Raw genomic sequence first — 20,464 nt, 5'->3', positions numbered from 1 at the left:
ATTATACATTCTGCCTCTGTTCAGATTGGCCTGTCAAAGCAGATCATGTTTGAGCTGGCCCGTAAGTACAATCAGTGGGCCAATTTTGCATGGCTAAGGAAAGTAGACCAAAAAACCATTAAGATTCGGAGAGGGTGAATTTTTGTGCATAATTTTATATTTCCGATTAATAGTCCCATATGGTTCTCTTTTGAGGTGTATTCTTACTGTATGCTTGACTTCTCTTCCTCACAAATGCATGTCTCCTACCCCTTCTCTGCTACACAGACTCTTACTTCTTTTCTCTTACCAATTTCCTATGTTCTGTTCCTTCCAAAGGAGACACTCAACTCTAATATCCTTTTGTTGCAGAGGTGTTAATACAGACATCATTCTTTTCGCAAAACCAAGAACAGGAACTGATGACAAGGCCTTAGCACTGACTTTCCAGGCTAATGAAAATGCCGAGAAATATAACTTCTTGAGCACCACATGGCAAAAACTGCATTCTAAGCCCATAGGTAAGACCACTTGGTTGATGCCTGCCTCATTAATATCAATTCTAATGCAGACCATAATGTGATATCTCCATATGCAATTTTTCATAAACATACTTGATTATAAATTCAATAACTTGATGTTTTCAGAGGAAGAAGTTTTTACATGAAGCAATAGATACGTTCCAACTTGGTATGTTTTGCTTTGCATCTAGAACTTCAACAATGAATCTATAACCCTCAGAGTAATTTATGCAGTCAAAACTGAGAAGAACATGATTAATCAAACCTTTTTTAAAGGCGGGCATCCATGGCTGCAAGAAACCAGATTCCCACTCAGCATAGCTTAAGGAAAAAAGGAGAAAAAAAACAAAAACAGTATTGACACAGAACTCAACCACAGAACTCACGTGTTGGGTAGGTGCCTACCTTCTCTGACTTTCTAGGACGCTGAACAGTTAGTTCAGATGTTAAAATTATGATCTCAGTATTAAAATGTGGAATCTGGAGTGTCTATACCCAAATATTATCTCTATTATTTACTAACTTTGTGAACGTTGGTGAGTCACTTAATGTCTCAGTACTTTTGTTCTTTGCTGGAAAAAAAAGTAATAATGGTACCTCTCTTATGTGTATGAACTAAAAACAAGATCACACATGATGTATTTAGGAGAGTGCCTGAGACAGTAGGCACTAAGTAAATGTAAGGCATTGTGATAACATTACTATAATTGCTTATTTGGGGCATATGTGCCATTCTTCTCTCTGGCTGCCTTTTGGTTATGAATTTTGCCAATTCCTAGATTAGGGAAAATGTAAAGAACACAATTCATAGGAACTTTTTCTCTTAGGCTAAACTTACTAACAAATGAAGCTGGCTAAGAAACCTGTGGCCTCTTGTAAGATGTTGAGTTCACTGTATGCCTGCAAACCTTTTAAGTGAAGTTGGGTAATCACTTTTCATGGATTCAGTAGATAATATTAATACACTGGGTGAAAAACTGGGCTACACAACTTCAAAGTTTCTTTGAATGCATGGCTCAGTTTACTCAGACATTGTATAAAATCCATGATACTAAATTCAAATAAAGTCTTCAATGCAAATCCAGAGCTTAAATTTTCCTTTGTCTGAATCCTATAAATCTGAAAAGGAAAAGGGTATATGCTTTATAAGTCAGATTTGGTAAAGCCTAAATGTCCATTTCAATAGGAAATATTTGGCAAAATCTTTATGTTAAAGCAAGAGCTCACCCAAAAAGTTTAAATGCTCGCTTCAGATACATCCAACATATAGAATTTTTAGTGTGATTGAGAAATAAGATGGATCCATGGAAGTGCTCAGGTATTGTAGTTGAAAAGTGCAGAAAACAGAAAAAACACAAAATTTCATCAGCATAAAATTCTACATAGAAAGTATAGCCAGTTTCCAAGTAAAACAATTTCTACTATCGAAGATGCCATTTCTTGCACCAAAAATTCAGTATAGATAGGTGATTCCCACAAAATCAAGAAAAAAGTAAATTGTGGGAAGGAGGAAGGGGACGGTGGTACCAGTGATAAAAAAGTAACAACCATTTCTCTTCAAAATTTCTTGACGTTAACATCTTCGTGTATGTTATGACAAGAACCACTATTAAGAAGGGAAAATCAGGGGCACCTGGGTGGCTCAGTGGGTTAAGCCTCTGCCTTCAGCTCAGGTCATGATCCCAGGGTCCTGGGATGGAGCCCCACATCGGACTCTCTGCTCAGCAGGAAGCCTGCTTCCCCCTCTGTCTCTCTGCCTGCCTCTCTGCCTACTTGTGATCTCTGTCAAATAAACAAATAAAATCTTTAAAAAAAAAAAAAGGGAAAATCACACACCATAAGCGTGTGTGTTGAACAATGGAGACTGCTAATTGTCATGCATTCAGACCTTGGAAGGGAGCATTCTACTTTAAAAAGACTGACTTTGCAAAATCTTAATTTTCATTACATTAAAGGGTATAGGAAGTATGGAAGGAAAAGTCCAATGTGTTGTTTTAGTAGACTGGCAAACATTAGTCAAAAGTAGGAAACTTGCTCTTATGCTTCTTGAATGCAGGTGATTTTTACTCATCTCTTAGCCCCATTATTTAGTACAACAATATTTTTAGGTTCATTGATCTCAATCACATTAGGAAGAATGGAAAGATATTATATGCAAAGATAATTAGCAAAAAATACTAAGCATCCATATTTTAAAATCCATAACCATATACCAATTTATGTAAGTTAGACATGTGGTTTAATAAATGTTCCAGTGTGAGGTATATGGAATAAAACTTTGGAATGTGGTAAGAAGAGTAATTTAGGGATGCTGAGTTGTGTGTTTAAGGAAATCTATAAAGTCTATTCAGCAGATAAGCATATAAATGGTATTGATAATTAACCAGTTCAGTGATACGGCTACAAGCTTAATACTATACTATAGAAAAAAAGAAAATCTGGATTACAGATAACAAGGAATGGTTTCAATTTTTTTCTTAGTAATCCTGCAATACACACCAGATGTGTTTGCCTCCAATCAGGAAAAACAAAACAAAAACCTTCAGGATTGGGGCGCCTGGGTGGCTCAGTGGGTTAAAGCCTCTGCCTTCAGCTCAGGTCATGATCCCAGGGTCCTGGGATCGAGCCCTGTAACAGGCTCTCTGCTCGGCAGGGAGCCTGCTTCCTCCTCTCTCTCTGCCTGCTCCTCTGCCTACTTGTGATCTCTGTCTGTCAAATAAATAAATAAAGTCTTTAAAAAAAAAAAAAAAAACCTTCAGGATTACACAAAATTTGGACAGCCAACCCCCATAAAATAAACCTACATTTCAGTAACTAAAAGCTTTTATCAGCAAAGGAGTTCAAATTTTTAGAATGTCTCTATGTATGATGTGCCAATCCAGAGAAACAAGGAGAAAGAGACGTCAGTAAAATAAATGCTTTTTCTAACAATTAAAAGCCCAAGATTTGAAAAGGCAGAGTGATTGAATGAATAATAAACAAGATAATCACAGTATTCTCACATGGGAATTGTTCATTTAGTTCATGTATTAGATTTAAATTATTTTGAGAGTATTAGGACAGATCCCAGGTTTCAACAACTAATTCCCCACCTTAATAATTCCACTTACCACTTTGCTTTTTATTGTTGTTTATTATATCAATATTAAAATTGTAGTAACCCATATGACCTTGATGTTTGTCATTTTCTTATGAAAACAGGGACAGTGGCTACCTGATTTGCTATGCTTTCCAAGACACCTAGGAATATGTCATGTCTTTAAAACTGTGACAATGAAATCCAGAATCTACTCTTCAGGCACAAGCAGGGCTTTATAAATAATTCTTTCAAAATTCTATTTTGTCTTAAACACAAAGGTCTTACCTCAAGGCAATGTTTCCTAAATGGTGTTCCATTAAATCACAATGCTATGAAATTCTGTTCAAAATGGCATCTGTAATCAAGTAAAGTTTGGAAAATTTTGAACTTAAGGTATTGCGTGAATAGAGTATAGATTAGAGGCCAGTGCCTGTCCAAAGCCAAGTAGAATTTTATGAGTATACTAATAATGATGGATGAGAAGGGTACATACATTTAATAAGAAACAATTTTGCCTTTATAAATTTTATGAAAGTGCACTAATTTAAGTAATACATTCATATGACTAAAGACTTGCAGAATAGAGCAACAATATGTGCAGATTAAATTTTTTGATGCCATACTTCATGGTGAAATGGGCCTAACAATAATGCTTACAAAATAAAAGTGATTTTCTCCTCACACTACATATTGACACAAAATATTATGCATTAGAAAAAATCTAGACTAATTATTTATAAAGTTCGACAGCCTCCTCTCCAAAGAATGTATTTGTGCCAAACCATATACCATATTAAACCCTATGAAATCTCACTCATGGTAAGTAAATTCTTGGACAGAATATGACTTTTAACTGGGTAATGATGCTAGAAAATATACTATTAAGTGTAATAGTAGAGATGAGTTTTAGTTGCCTTTTAAATAATGAATGTCAGGGGAATGGTATAAATAAATAACATGCATCTAAGCTCTCCTCATACAGTGGCCTTATTCTGGAAATGTTGAAATTCCTCTATATCCATAGATGATACCTTCTTTCCAGAATAAAACTGACTCCGTTCCCCTTGTTCATTCTACTGCATGTTTTTTATTTTTTTACTCTTACAAATAGGTGAGACAACTGAATTAAGAAATACAATCAAGCAGAGTCTTAAGAAGACAATGGAGTTATTTTTACACAATAAAACCCTAATAAGGTAACGTAAAAATCAATTTAGAATGTTTCTTTTTTGTATTTGTGCAAAATAACTGACTCAGTATTTTTCTCATTAAAAATTAAAGCAGCCACCAAAATTTAAAATAAATTCAAGAAAAACTATGAGCTTCCTTATACAGATTTTAAGCACAAATTTAGACAATTTTAGTAGTCCACCCAGAATACCTCTATCGCATGGCAAATGATTTTTGTTATTATCTAATTTTTTTAGTTTTGTTCACACTAGATGATAAAATGCTTTGGTCAGAAGCGAAAGAGAGAATTCCCATAAAATGACATCATTTAGGTACTATCAGGATGCTTCCTACCTTCAGAGAAGACTTAAGGAAGCACCTCCAATTCTTCGGTTATAGGACAGGTGGGATACTATACAATAAAATCCCCACTCTTTGTACTTACACTAAAAGGTCACAAGCACAGGGTCGTAAAGAAAAAGCGAGTCTCTTTAGGCATCATGCTGCTGCTTGTCCATTAGGCTTTTCTTTCTCAGTCTGGCTTTTGGCAACCGTTAGGTTCCCATGACTATTATTTGTAGTTTCCCCTTCCAGTAAAACTGAAGGGCATTTCAGGGAACAGTCCCTAGGTTCTGGCCAAAGTTAATGCCAAGATCCAACAGAGTCAAGTCATAGAGCAGAAGCAGGCCAGGGTCCAAGATGAGGCAACAAGCAAGCTCCAACAGGTTCATCTTTTTAGCTCTGGCACTTTAGGATTCACAGGATAAATCCACATCTTATGAGCAAGGTAAAATCCAGAAAATCCAGGGGCGCCTGGGTGGCTCAGTGGGTTAAAGCCTCTGCCTTCGGCTCAGGTCATGATCCCAGGGTCCTGGGATTGAGCCCTGCATGGGGCTCTCTGCTTGGTGGGGAGCCTGCTTCCCCCCTCCCTCTCTCTCTGCCTGCTTCTCTGCCTACTTGTGATCTCTGTCTGTCAAGTAAATACATAAAATCTTAAAAAAAAAAAAATCCAGAAAATACAAGTGTGAGCTATATAAGTGTCTTTATGCTTATATATTTATGCCGTTACTTTCAACAACAGGCCAAAGGCAGATTTCTGGGGCAATGGCAACTACGACACTCCGGGAGCAGGAAGAGTCACCAAAGAGAAGAATGACTGGTAACTTTGCTGTACTATTACTGGAGCAATTGTGTGACTACACAGTGTGGTTGTTTCATAGAGACAGCAAACTCTGCATCTGAATGTTTACCAATCTTGGCACACACTCATCTCTCCATATACCTGTTTTCAACCCTATCAGGAAATTCCTCATATAAAAGATTATAAAGGGAAAAAAAGGTAAAAGTCATTGTCAGGCAAAGGATGTTTTTATTAGTGATCACTGGCATATTTAAAACAGAAATTAAACTGAAAACTGAGAAACAATCTTCTTATGTATGTTTCTATTTTCAGATTTCTAGGAATTGGAGACTTCCCAGGAATGTAGGAAGGAGATGGCTATACAGACAAAGAATATCTACTTTTTAAAGCAAAGTTTGATTCTCTAATGAAATAAAGAATCATAGCACTTTGATCATCATATACTATTCTAATGCCTTTTGGTAACATGGAGGGTACATCAAAACCTCTTCTTTTGAAATCATTAATAATTTGGTTACAAAAGATGGTCTTTTTTAGAAGCCAAAACAGTCCATGCAGAAACTTTTCTTATCCCAACAGACTATATCCTATTTGTTTAATTCAGGATTAATAATCCTTAATAGGTCAACTTGAATCCACTTTTGTGGAAGAAGCCCTATGCATACAGAAATACCTGATTAACTTCTTTTTGTTTGAATTACTGTCTTTAAACTTGGTTTTGGTAAACTACATATGAATACTATAGATCATCTAAAAATAGATGGTCCTTGCTCTTAATTTATCCAAAACAATGTTCAATTAACAATGGAACATTCCCTAGTTTACCCATCAACACTCTCCCATAAAAATACTATTCAACAAGTATTAATAATCCATGATAATTTTCCCATACCTCCTTGATTGGATATCTTTTTGGAGTCAGGAAGGAATATTATAATTACAATGCACAAATTACATTCTCTTGTCATCTATAAAGAAGAGTCCCACACTAAATGAGCATTAGACACAATAAAACTCTGATAAAAAAGACAGTGTTCAACTCAACTGCCTCACATTTTGAAACATGTAGGACCTCAATCATGTATTTTGAAATTGTTTTACTATGAAAGAAATACATTTTTAATCATTTACACTGGAATTCATTATAGCACCATCTTCTAGGTACTACAGCTGAATGTACTTGGCATTTGATGCTATGGCTAAGAGCTAAATTGCATATAATGAAAGTCTCCCTAAATAAATTCCATTGAAATGGGTTTCAGATGGACTCTTACGTTGAATTCAAATCATGATGAAGTTTCAGGATTTAAATGAGCCAATTATTATGAAGACTTTGGTTTTTTAGATGCGAATAGTTTCCTGCTAACATATAATTGGAGTCAATGTACCTATTTAATAAAACACAAATACTCAGAAAAAAAAGTAAAACAATATTCAAATCCCAGTTATGTCGACATAGTCCTAATTTCATAGTGTTATCCATGTCTCATTTCTTGGTGCTAACCTCAGTCACAACATACACAGTTATACAGACTTGACTTTTTTTTGGAGGAAGGGTATGTACTGTGATCTAAATGTTTGTGGCCCCTCAGATTCAGATGTTGACATCGTACTGTCAGGGGTGATGATATTAGGAGAGGGGGCCTTTGCAGAGGGCTTAGGTCATGAGGGTGGAGCCCTCATGAATGGAATTTGCACTCTTGTAAAGGAGACCCCATAGAGCTCCTGCATCCCTCCCCTCCATGTGAGGCTACAACTAGACCTCTGCAACCTGGAGGAAGAAGGCCACACTGGCACCCTGATCTCAGACTTGCAGTCTCCAGAACTAAGAGAAATAAATTTCTGTTGTTTATAAGCTACCTAGTCTGTGGTATTTGTTATAGCAGCCCAAACATACTAAGACAATGTGGAAAAGAGGCAAAATAAAATTTTGTCAACATTTTTCTTGTCCTTTTAATCCACCTTTTGTTCTTTTGAAGAAGACTTCCATGTGTGATTTTGATATTTAAAAAAATTTTTTTAATTAGCACAACCTAAAAGGACAGAATCCTAAATATTTCTCTTTTATCTTCCCTGTATTTTCCTTTTCTAGAAAATGTGTGTTCAGGGAGGGAAGATTCTACTCTTCCTGGGCAGACTACATGACTAGGACAAACGTGCATTTTGAAAACAGAGCTTTGTTACCTAACCCACCTGCTTCATTTCCATCCTAAATTAGTGAGAATGATGTCCACATTACAGGGCTATTGAGGCTGTCAGATAATGACTTCCAGGATTATGTGAGTTAATGTATACAAAGCCCCACGCCTTCTCTCTGACACACAACTAGCACCAAGTATGCTATTTGCCTTCTCTGTCTCTTTTCTAATTCCAAAATCTGAGTGAGTAAATCTTTTTGAAAATCCTTAGAGAATAACTTAAAAATTATACTTCTAAATTTAGATTTTATAGACCACAACTCAATATCTGAAAAGCTAGTAAAATATGAGGCCTGATCAAATGTGAAATAATTTAAACAGCTTATAGACTAAAAAAGTTGGATGGAACATTCACTCATATGAAAGTTATAGACCAAATTGTGCATAATAATTTTTATCATAAAACAGTGACATATCCCAATGAACAATAATTAAGATTCTAAGCATTTAAAATAAATTTTATTTTGGGGGCACCTGGTGGCTCAGTCGGTTAAGCATCTACCTTTGGAAGAGGTCATGATCCCAGGGTTCTGAGATCTAGCCCCACATTGGGCATCAGGCTCCCTACTCAGTGGGAAGTCTGCTTCTCCCTCTCCCTCCGCCACTGCCCTACACATCCCCAGCTTGTTCTCTCTCACGCTTGTTTGCTTTCAAATAAACAAATAAAAATCTCTTAATAAACGGGCGCCTGGGTGGCTCAGATGATTAAGCATCTCCCTTGGGCTCAGGTCATGATCCCAGGGCTATGGGATCAAGCCCCACACTGGGCTCCCTGCTCATCGGGGAGCCTGCTTCTTCCTCTTCTGTTCCCCCTGCTTGTACTCCTGCTCTCTCTCTGTGTCAAATAAATAAATAAAATCATTTTAAAAATCTTAAAAAAACCTTTAAAATTAATTTAAAAAGTACTTTATTTTTAATTACTGATATGTCTACAGAAGTGTCTCTTCCCCCTTTTTATTGAACATTTGAAAACAAATGTAGATATGGGCCCAGGTATTTTACTGAGATAAGAGTAACAAGTCTAGGTTATTGATAAAAATAAAATAAAGTAACAATAAAAATTCGCATTCTCCTCAATGAAGCAGCTTTTTTCTTAAATCCACAGCATTTATTACTTAGAAAATTAAGGATAAAAAAGGGAACAGTTTTTAGTGAACTTTAGAACTGGTATCTGTGAATCCTGCAGCAGGCCATTACTGTGTGTAATTAATGTTCTTTCCAAGGCACAAGTGGCCAGATTACTCTCCACAGAGATGTTAACGTGGCCCGTGAGGGATGGATTTACATTTTCATATACTCCCAGCAGCTTCTTCTGATCACTCACCTTTTCCTATCTATTTATTATTTTGTCATATCCATTAGTGATATGCAAATATTTCTGCAGTACCTGCTGTTTTCTAAGTTCAGGGAGGAAAAAAAAAAAAGACACCTGGTATTAAGTTGCACTGATTCTTTTTCCTTTCAAAGAGGCCATTGCTCTAGGAAAATGCACTGAAGCACTTTATTGCTACACTAAAGACATCGTAGAATAAGCAAGTGGGGCCTAGATGAATATTAGGAAGGAATACTACAGAAAAGGGAAGGAAAAAAAGAAGACATTATAATGAACCAAACATTAAGAAGGAAAAGAGAGAAAGAAACAAAAGAAACAGAGAGGATATAGAAAGTTCTGGGTCAATAAAACAGTATTTTCAATAAAAACTTGCAGACGCATTTGCAGTGAAAGCAGACTCAACTTTTACAAAAATATGGCACAATGCTTTTAACAGAGTTTAGTCACATGATAGAACAAAGTGGCAAATTCACTTTTTTTTAATTTATTGAAGTCCATTCTTATCTATGTCCCAGCTCCAAAAATTTCCTTTTTTAAAAAAGTCAATTTCTTGATGATAATGAATAATGGTGGTCTATTTACTAGTATCACAGTCTTAAGCCAAGTATCTGTTCTATCTGATCCTTAGTATTCTCTTTTGTAGAATGGGAACAACAACATCTACCTCACTGGGCTATTCTAAGTTTTTAATGAGATAAGTACGAAATGCTCTTGACACAGTGCTGGCGCTTAGTTGTGTTCTCAGTATCTAGTGTTTTGTTTTGTTTTTTACTATAACTAGTGACTAGTAAAAATAATTAACACATGTCTAGCATGCATGTGCTTTTTGAAGATTGAGATAAGTTTTGAGAAAAAATTTCTCTGTCTTCTACAGGAAATAGTCAATTTTATCAGGTGAGTAATACTCTGGATCAGGGATTTTCCACATAGACTATGCTTTAGCATCACAAATTACTGAGTAAAACAAAATTTTATCTTTACACCAGTTGGGGGCACTTGGGTGACTCAGTCAGTTAAGCACCTGACTCCTGGTTTCAGATCAGGTCATGATCTAGGAGTCCTAGGACAGAGCCTTGCATTTGGCTCCCTGCTCAGTGAGGAGTCTGCTTGTCCCCTCTCTCTCGCCCTCTGTTCCTTCCTCTCTACTCCTTTCCCTCTGATCCTCCCCCACTCTGCCTCTGTTTCTCAAATAAATGGATAATCTAAATAAATAAATAAATAAATAATCCACCAATTGATTCAAATGTCTCATCAAGTTTAAGAATCATTGTTCTAGGGGCATCTGGGTGGCTGAGTGGGTTAAGCCTCTGCCTTCGGCTCAGGTCATGATCTCAGGGTCCTGGGATCAAGCCCTACATCAGGCTCTCTACTTAGCGGGGAGCCTGCTTCCCCCAATCTCTCTCTGCCTGCCTCTGCCTACTTGTGATCTCTCTGTCAAATAAATAAATACAGTATTTTAAAAAAAAGAATCATTGTTCTAGATGAATACTTACAAAATGTATACTCACAAATGATTATATTATATGAATTATATACATTTAAAAATTTTTTTTTATTTATCCATGTGTTTGCTTTTGCTTTTGAGTTTTGTGGTTAAACTGACCATCTCCTCATTTCACTTAACGACTATCTCCTCGGGGTGCCTGGGTGGCTTAGTGGTTATTAAAGCCTGTGCCTTCGGTTCAGGTCAGGATCTCAGTGTCCTGGGATCCAGACCCACATCAGGCTCTCTGCTCAGCAGGGAGTCTGCTTCCTCCTCTCTCTCTCTCTCTCTCTCTGCCTGCCTCTCTACCTACTTGTGTGATCTTTGTCTGTCAAATAAATAAAATCTTTAAAAAAAGACTATCTTCTCAGCTCTAAAACATTTCCGCTTCTTTCATTAAAGTCTTTTTTGATTCCTCCATCACATAGTGAAGTCTCCCACTTCTAAAATCCTAGAGCAGGGTACAACAAATATATTTTCCTTAAAGTGCTAAATATTAAATAATTTAGGTTTGATAGGCAAAGTTACAACTACTCAACTCTATCCAGCAGCAGGAAATTAATTGGCCACCAAGAATGTAAAAACAAATAGGTGTAGCTGTATTCCAGGAAAACTTCATTTACAAAAACAGGCAGCAGGCTAGATCCGACCCAAGAGCTACAGTTTGTCAACCTCTGTTGCAGACTATCACTGCTCTCTTCCGTTTATTTTGACAATTCTAATCTGGATTGTACCCATGACTGGTACACACATTGAGAATGTCTCTGAAATTACAGTCTCCTCAGGGTGTCAGGAAGGATATCTTACGCGTATTTTCAGCTCTCTATGTAGAGTACTTCATATAGCAATCAATGCTAATTACTGATTTGAAATTATTTAAGATACGGAAGCAAGATTTAGTTGCCATTAACATCTTACCTGCATTCAAACATCTACTGAGACAATGACTCTTGGGTTCCCTAATGGGCGCTCTTATCTTGCTGAGTCCTTAGTTTATCTATGAATAAATACAATCTTATCTCACATTGGTAATAATGAGAATTAGAAATACTATATATAAAGAATCAGACACACAGAAGGCACTTAAATTATATTATTAAACAAAAAACAGAGAAATGAAACAAGATGGGATCAGAAGGGAGACAAACCATGAGACTCTTAATGTCACAAAACAAACTGAAGGTGGCCAGGGGGAGGGGGGTAGGGAGAGGGTGGTGGGGTTATGGACATTGGGGAGGGTATGTGCTACGGTGAGTGCTGTGAAGTGTGTAAACCTGGCGATTCACAGACCTGTACCCCTGGGGCTAATAATACATTATATGTTTTAAAAAAATAAAAAATATTATTTAAAAAACAAACAAACAAACAAACAGAGAACAGCTCTGAAAATTCCTGAGTGGACAAAACCAGTTTAGTCACACAAACAAAGCTTAATTTAGCTTATTTAGCAATACTAAATAAGTTCTTGCTTATGCCTCTGAAAATCATAAGCACAGCTTAAGCTGGTTCCTAAGGTTGATTTGAGGTAACCACTCACCAATTTCTTTTTTTTTTTTTTAAAGATTTTATTTATTTATTTGACAGACAGAGATCACAAGTAGGCAGAGAGGCAGGCAGAGAGAGAGGAAGGGAAGCAGGCTCCCTGCTGAGCAGAGAGCCCATGCGGGACTTGATCCCAGGATCAAGACCTGAGCCAAAGGCAGAGGCTTAACCCACTGAGCCACCCAGGCGCCCAACACTCACCAATTTCTTATCTAAACTTTTCTAAACCTGAATGCCTCCAAAAACACAGTGGCCCTAACCAGGTTACAAAAACAACAGGTAAAAATTTGAATATGCTAGGTTGATAGAAAAAATATGATACATGTAAACTGTCACCAAATATGTACAGGCTGTCAATAAAAATGAGAAGGGATTTATTTTGTGTGCCCTCAGAAAGCTGAGTAAGGACTCTAGGTAGAAGCAAGAACTTTGTCACAATTGGAAATGCCTTAAAAAGAACAGATTGCCTCAGTGTATATACTTAATAAATGGTGGTTTATTAAAGATGCTAAAGAAACAGTACATAAGAATGGAAAGAAGCCGGAAGAAACAGATTTCCTCTAAATTCCTTACAATCCTGTAATCCACCAAAGTGTTAAAAGATATGTTAATACAGATAATTAAACCTGGCCTCCAGAAATTTGTATTACAAAGAGAAACTACAGACTTATACAAATGCAACTATAATAAAATGCTTAAAACAAGTAAGACTGATTAAAAATGCAACATTACTAAAATTTTTAAAAAGTTTCTTCTACTTATCTAGAGCCTTCAAAGGAAATTTGAACACAGTATTTAAGCTCAGTTATGAAGGTGAGGTTAAAGCTAGAAATGGAAAAGCAGGAAGTCAGAGCATTTTAAGATGAAAGGACAACATGGCCAAAGATATGGTGGCAGGAAATGGAATGCAGATGAATGAGACAGAGGGGACAGTTCAGCTGGACTCAAGTATGATGATGGTGGGAGATGAGCCTGGAAAATTTTTTTAGAATTACAGGGACTGAAATGCTAGCCCTTAGACCCAGGAATAGGAATCACCGAAGTGGCAGGAACTTATCAGAGACGGAGGTGTACTTCAATAAGACTATCTGATGGCAAATACAGAATTATGTGGTAGAGTGAGAGGCTAGAGATGAGAAGAGCCGTTAAGAGACTGACATGATTCTAGGTAGTATGTCAAAAGTGCCCAAACTCTGTGTCAGGCAACATCAGAAAAGAACAAAGTACAAAAGAAGTATTTTGGTTGTACAATAGTCCGATCTCAGCAACTGACTTGGAGATGTAAGACTGGGAGGAGGGAGGTCTCAAATCCTCGAGACTAGAATGCTAATACCAATAACAGCAATAAGAGCAAAGCAAAGAAGGAAGACAGAGAGTACAGAGGATACCGTTCAAGGTGTCAGCAGCACAGGGAAGAGGAGCTGTCCAGCAGGCACTTGGAAAGGTCCGCCTGAAGCTTATGTGAAGGCCAAGGCTGAAGATAATGACTCGGGAGTTATTCATACGGAGGGGAAAGCAGAGGTCACAAGAGGATGAGCTCTGTCAATCAACAGAATATACACAAAAGAAAAACTGAGCAGGACTTGAAAGAAGGAAAGAAGGAGCTGCAAATAAGTAGTCAGAGAAGTAAGAGGAAAACAAGGAGTACCTGGAAGCCAAAAGCTTAGGAAGCAACAGGTGCCAATACTGCCAAAGGCTGATGACAGGTTAAAACAAACGCAAGTTTGGAACTTAGGATAACATGATTATTACATGATTATACTTAATACATCTTACAAGAAAGAACTTATTCCCTCAAATCAAGGTATTTTCACAGGAGATTATCTTTGGAAGAAAAAACAGAAGACACCTGGAGCTACTCTGATCTCAAGGATAATTTCCTTAAACGTTCTCAATTTGATCCTATTGGCTAATAATTTTCAACCACATCTAGTACCATTCTTCCAGGAGGTATATTTAAACATCAGGGGAATTTTTGGTAGTTACCATGATGGAGGGGAAGCTATCAGTATATGGAGGACAGGGGTCAAAGGTACTTAATGTCCTGCAATGAAAGAGGCACTCCCACATCAAGAAGAGGTGTCCTGCCAAAATGCCAACAGTAGCAGCTGTTAGGAAACACTGTCACGTGATGCTGTTTATCACTGAACACACCTTTGGCATAGTTGAGAAGAACTGACAGAACTTTGGATTCTTACATTTTGGAAAATCAGATTTAAAATAAGGCAAATATCATTAATGCAGTTCATCCCTTAGAAACTGTTCAAGTAAATCCATGCCTTTTACTTTTGCTGTGTATTCATATCTAATCTAATTCCAAAAGAAGTTGTCTTCAAGTAAATAACTTAGCAGGGCACCTTCTTCTTACAAATTATAATTCATCTGCATATTAACTCTAATCAGAATCTGTTTAGAGGTATAGACTTCTAATAAGAACACATTTATTGTGTTATTAGGTGAGGAAACAGCCAAAGTTTGACATAAAAAACTTTCTAAATACACCAACATTTTATGCAGATCTTTATTTCTCTAAACAAATATTTTTCTTGTGTTCACCACATGTACTAAATATTTTTAATTGAAAAATTGCTGTTTTAATGCCAAATACTACCAAAAATTAATTACCAGTTTAGATAATTGAACCACATATGTCAATTTTTGCAGGGCTATCTTAATTGCACAAAACCTTTAACAAAAGTATCTTTATACCAGCATTGCATAGCTGTCACTCAAATTCCCCGTAAGATTTTCATGAACTCATTTGGGATTTAAATGAATATTAATGAAAACATTCACAAGAGGTTTTTGTAGCAGGACAGGAAAGGTGTTTTCAAAAATATTGGCATTACTTGTTAACACTGATATTTATGAATATGTTGAAAACGTCTCTGGTGTACCCAAGCACCAATTAGTCCAGTGCTAACTGGACTAGTTTTATTATAGTCAAGTTCAGTTTGTTTAACTTGTGGTTAATTTTTTCCCAGTGCTCTTGATTATTACTGTTTATACATAAATGCGCATACCCCCTTCTTATTTACTAAGGGCCATGTATATGGGATAAATGTGGTTTTTTTTTTCCCTCTAGACAATGGTCCATATTAGGCTATTCTCTTACATTATGATTGTAAACTACTGGATCTCCCAGGTAGGCAAATTAGGCACCTCAGTTCACCATTTGAGGGGCCAACTGAGAAAACGAAGTTTTCTCTTTAAAAAAATCTTTTAAGCTCTGTTTCTCACTAAGACTTGGTGTACAGTTGTTTCTCAATACATTTCCTAATCACTTTGATCCAGTTTTGAGAAAGGCTGTGACACACCAAAATGACCTCTTAGACAATGAGAGTCCATGTAACGGTTTATGAGGCAATCCAACAATGTTAGGCCATCTAATGGGAAACATGGCATTTATAAGAGTTCCTAAATATCTGTCAAGAATAAGGCAGTGATCTTTACAACAATATAACAGTCTCAAGGCCACATAATTAATATGTACACTAGCTGCCATTATACATGTGCTTGGCACGGTGCTAAGCATTTCACAGGTACTATCTCATCTGACCTTTACTTCCATTATATGAAATTGAATATTATCCTCTTTTTGCACATGAAGAAATGAAGAAACAGTTTTTGAGAAGTTTTCGCACATGAAGAAACCAAGATTTCGAGAGGTTTGGCAATCTGTCCTAGCTAGTGAACGGCAGAGCCAGGATCAAAACCCAGACAGACCAGACTCTCAGAGGCCCTGCTTTTACCCTCTTCCCTCCTTTGCCCGAGACCTGGGCCTTCAGCTGTGGAATCAGAGCAAGTTAACTCTTGGTACCTAAATTCCTCTTCTACAAATGTAGATATTGACAGACTTACAGAGAGTAGTAGCACAGTGCCTAGAAGTTGGTAAACATTACAGAGATGTTGCTATAGTCCTACACTCTTGGGCTTCTCAAAGTAGGTGGATTGTAGTCCACCCCAAGTGTAGAATAAATTGCAGCTCAGTCTCTTCTTTCAAAAAAATGGAACTCGATCATGGGCAGAGATAATTTCCAGGGAAAGAGTGTCCTTCTCTCATAGCAAGAAGAAAAGCCTCCATTTCCTGCCTATACACGGTCACTCAATAGGCAAAAGAATGAGGCTGGATACACCAGTTTCTGAGGTAAGGTGCCTTTCTCAAATTGCCTTTTATCAGTTCTTAAAAACATTTCTTACAACTGCTAAATCCCTTTCAAGTTATTTAGGATATATGTCTCTTACATTGAGAAGGAAATTGATTGAAAGCTAACAGGATTTTGTGATGAGCACCAGGTGTCAGAAGTGTCAAATCACTATGTTGTACACCTGAAACTAATATTATTACGCTGTATGTTAACTAACTGAAATTTAAATGAAAACTTAAAAAAATTAAAAAACACTTATACCTAACAACAACAACAAAGCACTAACAGTATAGGAGGAAGATTAACCTGGATAACCAGATGTGAATTTTTTTGAGAACAGAATTCCACCCTCATCCATCTTGGTAACCACAGTGCAGTGTCTGGAATGATTCCAGAGGTTCAAAAATAGCTAGTCTATGGTTTAGGTGTTTTCCATAAACATTATTCCTCATGATAGCACTTCAGGGTAGATACTACCAACCACATTTTAGAGATAAGAAAAACTGAGGAAATTGTTAAATAATTGCTCAACCTTACGAAAGTACAAAACTGACCTTGAAGTCTATCTGAAGTTAATTATCTTTTTCCATGTGAATATCTAAAAAAAAAAAAAAGAAGTTTACTGAATATAAATATAGAAATAAAAGTAAATGCAGGAGACCTCTTTTATTTCAGATTCATGATCCAGGAATATGACTCTGGATGAGGGATATTTCTATAGGTCACTCTGCCCTTCTACCCTTCAGGAGGGCTCAAGGCTGAAAATATAAGCTATGTATTATAAAAGAGTAAATGCATACCCAGAAATAAACTGAGCATTTATAGGAGGATTCAAGAACTTGGACATTGGGAAATGGTGTTAAAATTTCACATCACTTACCATTATTAAAACACTCCCTGGGGGGAAAAAGCAGTATGTAATTGCAAACTGCTGATGTGAGTTTTGAAAAAAAACCAAAAAAACAGTTTCTGACTTCATGAGTTGTTACACAACACACTGAGTTGCTTAAGGTAATAATCTTTCCCTTTCACTGAATCATTCAGTTGCCCGTTCACTTAGATTGCTTTAAATGTAATGTGTTCAGAAGCAGAAAGCGGAGTTAAGATTGCTTCACCAGGGCTAAATAAGGGTCTCCTTGTTCAACCCTCATCTACTCTCTGCAGCCACCACCCAGCTTTGATACTCTGCCACACTTCCCTGAAATGCACACTTAGTACTTGTGGTTCCAAGGACGACAGCACATTCAAGTCAATGTGTCTTTTGAAAGTCTGCAGCCCTCCTGAGCTCTCAACTTGTGCTCAGCCGTAAGCACGCAGTGCCAGGAAAGGGCATCTAGCGCCCACTGTTTCCTCCTGACCAGTCTTTTCCCCCTCGCCCTCGTGATGCCTCACTATTTTAATTCTCCACTGTGTCTCTTTTGGACCAGGAAAGGGAGGAGGACATGAACTATTAGCTTTCCTACAAACACCAGCCAGCCCTCAGTCAACCCAACCCACTGAGTACTTCTCCAGGAAGGGATGGTAGTCACTTGAAGAGAAACCGCTGGGGGGGGGGGGTGTATTTTAATATCCCTGGAGTAAACCACAAAATCCCCTCGCCAGACCTACCAGGAAAGTGGCCTTGGTCATGACCACCCTCACCAAGGCAGTCTGCAATCCCTTGAGCGGAAGTAAGGGAGAAAAGGGGCTGCAAAGGGCAGCAGCTGGGGAGCTGCCGGTGAGGGGAGGCGGTTCACACGTGAGCCGCGTCTCTAGCCTCCAGCAATACCTGCCCAGGCCTGGCGCCCCCAGCGTGGCGCAGCGGCCCAGGAAACCCGCGTGATACTGGGAGACGCAGGCCCTCGATCCCGGTCCAGTCACGCTCCCTTCTGCCCGAGCGCAGGCCTCTCCCCGACGCATCTTTCCATCCGCCTCCGCCCCACTATACAACCTGGGGACCAAAAAACTAGGAAGACGACACCTCCTCCCCGTTTATCCCCTCCTCTCAGCCTCTCCGAGCCCCGATCAAGGGCTACAAGAAAAGACCCTCCCTACACACACTTCCACCACCACTCGTCCGCAATTGCTCGGCAACGAGACCACCCCGGGCTGTTCGCGGGTCTGGGACGGGATGCCGGCGACAGGCGCGCGGGCGACACGCCTGTTGGAGACCAGCCCTGGGAGACTCGTGGGCCAAGGAGAAGGGGAGCAGCGCGTGGGCAGAGTCTCTGCGCAAGAGCCCAGAGGGTCCGCACTTCCTAGCCAAAAGCACGCGGGCGCGCGGGCGCTCGCAGCCCGGGACCCCTCGGGCCCACCTCCCCATGCGCGCGCGGGCGCGCGGCCGAGCCCGCGCCGGCTGCGGCCCCCTCAGCTCCAGCGCAGCTGTCCGCGCGTCTCACTGACGCGAGCTCTCCTCCCGCCACCGCTTAGGGGGTTTTTGTCTATATAAGGGCTCCCTGGCCCGCTCTGCGTCGGCGCGTTTGTCACCGATTAGCCATTATTTTTACACACGCGTGCGGCTCCGCCGACAGCTGGTTTGGCAGGGGCACGCTCGCCTTCCTCTCGCCGGCGCCTCCGCCTCCCCCCTCCCTCCCGGGGTGTACTTACTTTACCCGGTGTCTGGCACGGGGTGGGCGCTGCAGCAGTCCGTTCCGCCCCAGCCGCCGCAGCCGGTTCGCTTCGCTGTCCCCGGGTGAATGGAATTATTTATTTATTTATGTCCCTAGACTTGTCCTCGCCCGCAGCCGGGGGAGGAGGGGGTGGCGGGTGGAGGGGAGGCGCGGCGGCTGAGCGCCCTAGTTGGTGCCCGGGAGCGCGCGCCGCTGGGTGGCGGGAGTGGAGGAGGAGGGCGGGGGCGAGCGCTCTGGGCTGTCCGCGAGCGGGCCGGCCGCGGGTGGGGGCGAACCCCGCCCTGTGACTCAGGGCCGACTGAGCATGCTCCCAGCGACTGTCACCGCTGTAGACACTCTCTGGGTCTCCCGGCCTTTCACTTCAGAGTTTAGTTTAGGCCAAGAAAGAAAATCAAGAATCAGATAGGAAGACCTTTTATTGCGGATCGGTCGTGACACGTTTTACCGAAGTACTTTGGCGGCGAACCTAGGAGCCAGGTGTGCAGTAGTAGTAGCTCTACTTAGGTACCCTCGGGGAGTTGTGCAATCTCTATGAGAGGGAAAGTGTGCACGGGTGCGGAGCCTGCACAGTGCAGGGAGATTTGAAGATTCTCATTGTGAGTGTGGCAGGAAAAGTGTTGGGCCGTTTTTCGATTAAGGTCTTTTTTTGGAGCGAAGGGAGGAATGGCAGGGATAGAGATTAGGCTCACCAACCAAAACACGGGAAAAATAAAATTTACACCGTGGAATAAGGAGTACAGAAAATAGTACAAGAAGAACTTGAAAACAGGAAAGAAATGAAGTAAAGTCACTGTAAATAATTTATTCCGTTTTTAGTTTCTCAGATTATTTAATTCTTCAAAGTAGGATTTAATATTTGTCAATGTATAGTGCTGGGGATAATAGTAATTCCACAACCATTAGTTTGGTCTGTTCTGCCTTTATTTTATTTTTTTCTTCACTGTCTAGAACATGTTTTTTGGGGAAGCTAGAAAGAGGAAGGGCTGGAAGTGAACATTTAGTAACACCAAAGATTGGTCTCCTTAAATGTCTTTAGAGTTGAACTGCTTCTTAGAAGAAAAGAAACAGAAGAAATGTGGGGTTGAATTTGAGAATTGGGATTGTCGTTTTTCTGTCAATTTAACAGACCTTCACCTCCAATACACCTACCTCTCTGCTCCTGAAAATGGGGAAAAGATACAAAGTTATGTTAATCTTAGATATTAATATAACTTCCTGGAAGCTTTTCTTATTTATTCTAGAACTGAAATCACTTATAAGA

The 20,464-nt window shown here is 39.2% G+C and overlaps 1 protein-coding gene and 1 long non-coding RNA gene across 9 annotated transcripts in view; one reads left to right on the top strand and one right to left on the bottom strand.

The window, feature by feature from the left end:
- The window catches only part of SLC16A7 (solute carrier family 16 member 7), a 179,338-nt gene extending 159,874 nt beyond the window's left edge, over positions 1 to 19,464 (bottom strand). The window contains exons 1-3 of one of the 8 annotated variants that reach the window (XM_080812539.1): positions 5,195 to 5,298; positions 3,865 to 3,934; positions 766 to 821 (exon numbers count right to left, since the gene is read on the bottom strand). The gene's annotated coding sequence lies outside the window, so the exon portion shown is untranslated. Of the gene's footprint in view, positions 1 to 765; positions 822 to 3,864; positions 3,935 to 5,194; positions 5,303 to 17,148; positions 17,193 to 19,180 lie in introns of those variants that run through there. The other 7 variants (XM_080812535.1, XM_080812538.1, XM_080812540.1 and 4 more) reach the window with 7 other exon arrangements.
- Positions 5,418 to 6,328, top strand: LOC308348467. Its single transcript, XR_013967335.1, has 3 exons — positions 5,418 to 5,536; positions 5,831 to 6,088; positions 6,203 to 6,328. It is a non-coding gene; the product is annotated as an uncharacterized lncRNA (long non-coding RNA).
- Positions 19,465 to 20,464: the final 1,000 nt, after the last annotated feature.

The sequence above is a fragment of the Martes martes genome, assembly GCF_963455335.1.
Source record: "Martes martes genome assembly, chromosome: 8".
In the NCBI taxonomy this organism is placed as follows: Eukaryota; Metazoa; Chordata; class Mammalia; order Carnivora; family Mustelidae; genus Martes; species Martes martes.
The sequence above is the reverse complement of the archived record's forward strand: the minus strand, read 5'-3'. Positions and strand labels throughout refer to the sequence as shown.